This window comes from Schistocerca americana, chromosome 2, assembly GCF_021461395.2.
Source record: "Schistocerca americana isolate TAMUIC-IGC-003095 chromosome 2, iqSchAmer2.1, whole genome shotgun sequence".
NCBI classification, from domain to species: Eukaryota; Metazoa; Arthropoda; class Insecta; order Orthoptera; family Acrididae; genus Schistocerca; species Schistocerca americana.
The window spans coordinates 585,712,552-585,717,625 of record NC_060120.1 but is presented as its reverse complement, the minus strand read 5'-3'; positions in this window follow the sequence as shown (position 1 = coordinate 585,717,625).

Genomic DNA, 5,074 nt, shown 5'->3' with positions numbered 1-5,074 from the left:
ATTTCACTTTTTCACCCTCAATCTAATGCTTCAGAGAGATGGATGAAGGAAATCAATAAATTGTGCCGACTTTATTGTCATCAGAATCACAGAACGTGGGATCAGTATCTTCATATTTTTCAAAACATTCTGAATGAACTCCCTAATGATTCAACTTCTTTACTGCCTATATTGATATTAAAAAATAAAGCACCGACAAATTGCATTTCTGAAATCGTTCCTTTTCCGCCTACACGGAAACTGCGGCATTCTGAAGTTATGAACCTGGCTCTGCAAAATATTGCATCTGCGGCTGCTAGAAGAGAGAAATCAGCTAAACGTCCTGGTCGTTTAGAAACCTTGTCAGTTGGTCAAAAGGTGTTAATTAAGTCTCATCGTTTGTCTCACAAAGGAAAAGGCTTGTGTCGCAAATTTGTTCTGTTTATAACGGTCCATATAGAGTTGGCAAAATTATTCGTGATAACACTGTCGAAGTAGAAACTCTTAAATCTCGGCGCTCTAAGGGAATACATCACATATCGAACGTTAAAATTTTTGTGGAATGATATACTTTCGAGAAACCAACAGTTATACGTAAACATGCAGAGAATACAAGGATACCACGCCGTGTTCCGGCGGCGGCACATACTCAAAGCAACAGTCAAGTCTGCGCGGCGCACAAGGCAGTCGTTGACCGCAAACAATTACTTCCTACGTCACGCGTACCTACTGCTGATCGAGCGCTCAGTGCGAATGCACTGACAGCCGTAAACATATACACAGTCTAATTTCTCCGATTACATTCAGTATAAAGCTATAGTGACTTGATAAATTATGTTATTAACATTCAGTATTTTCCAGGATACAGTTGTATAAAATATTTAAGAACTTCAGGTAAATTCTGTGTGTGTCCGACGTTAAGAGGACTTGCTATCGAGAAAATTTCCGGAAGAATGTAATTTCGAAGAAGAAAGTAATAAACTAAAAAGGTAACTATTAATTGAGTTTATTTTTCAGGTAACATATTTCCACTTAGGTACGTACTTTAGACGTAATTTGCTGCTCGCGATTACGTGATTTATACTTTGTGTTAACTGATTTTGACAATGATTGATTAATAAACAGGGTTGTTACTTATGTATATTATGCATCGCTTGGCTGCTCTGCTTTTTCACTGATGTAATTTTTTTTTATTATGTGCCTGCTGTGCTTATTTATTTAAATTATAATTGTCATCTGATTAGTTGTGCTGATATGGTGATGTATGTAAGTTATACTTTGTGATTTATCTGCTTGCGCCTTCATGTTTACTTATTAAGATTACATATGAACATTTATTTGCCTATGCTGATATGTTGCTAATGACCTGTTTATTATGTAAGATATATATTTGCTGCTTTGCGTATGGATTGCATATTTACACATTTCTGTTTTGTTGTCATAACTACTCTTTAATTTGGTATATAGAAATGCTGATATACAGTGTACGAACATGCAGTTTAGGTCACACTATGGTATTAATTATAGATTGTTTGCTTGGCAGAGCCTCGTTGCAGGGATTGTGCCACATCCACTTGTTGACATTCTGTTCTCTACTGGTATATTTACTCGCTGTTGCATGTTTAGCTTACGCTTAGTGCCTTATATTTTAAGATAAGAAAATGAACTGCTATAATTCTACGAACGACATTGGTACAAGAAACTTCATTGAAGTCACATGAGCTGGAGGTTTTATGGAAGCTGTATAAATTTATGCTAATAGGAAGGAAGCTAACGACATGACATACCAACACTAGGTTTAGACCATCGACAGTTATTACACTGCATTCTTTGTGAGCAATTGAAATAGCAAGTGACACTTGACACAAGAAATACTCCACATGTTTGCTTCCGTATTGCCATGATTCTTAAAGTGGTGTACACACTGTGAAATATTACGATCATTCACACTCCGTACTCGTACTTACTTACTGAGAGTTATTCAAACTAAAGGCTGTTAGAGGTCATGTAGGCATTTCTTTTATTTAATGATGGACAAGGTAACCAAAATGTGCTTTATAATTCATAATGAGTAGAAGATTTGGGCCAGTTGGATTACACAGAGGTTGTGTGTGGACATTGTGTCTTCGGATTGTATGGGATGATGAACTGAAGTTTGCACTATGATTCTATCTGTACTTGTTCGAGGAGTCTGACTAGAGGATAGAGTTGTTATGAAAGTGAAATGATATTGGCGATAAGGTTTATATGTGTCGACGTATTGGAGATGTATTATTGAGGTATTGAGTTTGTGTGAAGTTGATGATTATTGAAGTTTTGGTGGACAAGAGGTAAGGTAAATGATATTGATGATAAGGTTTATATGTATCGACGTAAGAGGTACTATTGAAGTATTAAGATTATGTGATGCTGATGATTATTGGAGTTTTGGTGGATAAGAGGTAAAGTAAGTGAGGAGCATAGTTTTTTTTTTTTTTTTGTTGGTAGAAGTAGAAGGAAGATTGTTTACACACACACTTTTTTTAAATCAATGAGCAGCATATACTTTTTTTTTTTGAGAGATGAAGTAATTGCATATCTTGGCACACTGACAGTTGTTCAGCAACCGTAGATTTTGATTTGGCTTGACAAACATTGGTCTTGACGTGATGACTATGACGTTGACCAACTATTATTGACTGTTATACACTGTGCCACTACTACTTGATACACATGTTGAACATCAAATTTTGATAGAATTGCATTTACACAGTTAACACTATTCAATTACACAGTAGTACTTAATATGTGGATGAAAGATGAGTGAGTGTGTTTTGTGTGTTTTCCTTTCCTAATCCCAAATAATTGGTACCGACCTATCTCCTAAATATTATTTTACTTGTTTGTTGTGGCTTGCACTGACACCCATAAATATTATAGGTTTACTGTTATTTGTGTATTGTAATAGTTAATATGACAATTATCTGATATCATTTGCGTGTTTGTTATAATTTGTATGTTTAGTGTAAGAGCATTGAGAATAATTTTGTAAAAGCAATTGTGTGTGCATTCAAACTGTTGTTCATGCCTGCACCTGTTCAACATTAATGGGTGCCACTTAGAAATGTTTAATTTCTGCTGACGAACTGTCTGATTAGTGATAGTGAATATTATGGTCTGTTACCTGCACTTGTTCAACATGATGCGTGCCACTTGGAAATGTTTAATTTGTGCTGATGAACTCTGATGAACTGTCTAATTAGTGATAGTGAATATTATGGACTGTTACCTGCACTTGTTCAAAATGGTGGGTGCCACTTGGAAATGTTTAATTTCTGCTGATAAGCTCTGATGAACTGTCTAATTAGTGATAGTGAATATTGTGGACTGTTACCTGCACTTGTTCAAAATGATGGGTGCCACTTGGAAATGTTTAATTTCTGCTGATAAACTCTGATGAACTGTCTGATTAGTGATAGTGAATATTATGGACTGTTACCTGCACCTGTTCAACATTGCTGGGTGCCACTGATGGAACTGCTTCTACTGAAACGATGTCACTTGTTGCTGTCTGCACCTGTTCAACATTGCTGGGTGCCACTGATGGAACTGCTTCTACTGAAATGATGTCACTTGTTGGTGTCTGCACCTGCTCAACATTGCTGGATGCCACTGATGGAACTGCTTCTACTGAAATGATGTCACTTGTTGGTGTCTGCACCTGCTCAACATTGGTGGGTGCTACTGATGGAACTGCTTCTACTGAAATAATGTTACTTCTTGCTGTCTGCACCTGTTCAACATTGGTGGGTGCCACTGATGGAACTGCTTCTACTGAGATGATGTCACTTGTTGGTGTCTGCGCCTGCTCGCCATTTCTGGGTGCCACTGTTGGAGATGTTTAATTACTGCTGATGAAATGTTATGAGACTGCTATTTGCAACTGTTGACCATTGCTGGGTGTTACTGTTGGAACTGTCAACTACTCTGAGGAGTGCTACTTGTTTATAGAACTATTGACAAGATTTTATGTGAATATTTGTGTAAACTGATTTTTTGTGTACTTACTGTTTATGAAATGTTATGAGACTCTTACCTGCACCTATTCGTCATTGCTGACACTATTGATTGAATTGTTTAACCACATGATACTTGTGTAAACTATTATGTAAAATCACATGTATGCAAGCATTTGTATTCCTTACTGTATTTAATATATTAGGTTATTGAAGGGTCAGTGCAAAGCCAAAATTTATTTAGTTATGTGATATTTACTTATTAATATTATCTTTTATTTTTGTCTGTATTTTTTTGACGAATTTGGTGGTATTTTCACCACCAATGCTGGCAAAAATACCGTCAAATTCTAGCCCGTGGAGGAGGGGCATATGAAAGGTGGCTACACTGAGTCACAGCGCCAGAGATTGCGCCAAAGAGTTTTATTCCGCGGCCTCCACTGGCAGTGCTTGTTCAGAAGTTGTGGTGGTTAGTGCTTTGCTGAGAGGATGTTGATAGGTGTATTATTTGAGGCCATGTCGTGTGCAGTTGTTTTGATGGGCTAGACAGCAGATGTTGTTCGAATGGAGATGTTGTAATGATCAGAGTGTATTTTTAGTCAAAATATATGAAGGTAAAAAACATTTTTTTATTTTTTCCTAACTAACAATGTCTCTTGGCCACAGGTTGAGTCAACAAAGCATCTGGCTTGTGTTCATGTATTAGACTGTAATTCGGGTTTCTATGCGCAATTATAGTATTTCAGTTTTATTTAATTAATTCAGTGTAAATGGTATTTAAAATATCTTGTCTTATTGAGGAAGAACCGTGCCAGATGTGTACGTTGAATCACACTTCCACACACAGAACAGTTACACTCGTGCTTTGTTGTTCCGTAGTTATTGTTTCGTAGCTTTCATAGTTGCTGGGGACTTAATTAATTAATTGTGTTAACGGAAATTTCGTTTCATTCTTTGTTGTTATTCTACGCAGTCAGATTGCGGAGTAAAACTAGTCAGGGCCAACCGGTTACGAGACTGTGTAACCGGACAGTCAGCTACTAAAATTAAAAATATTTGCATTTTATTTAATTAAGCCCCCATGCACAGTCTACATTTTA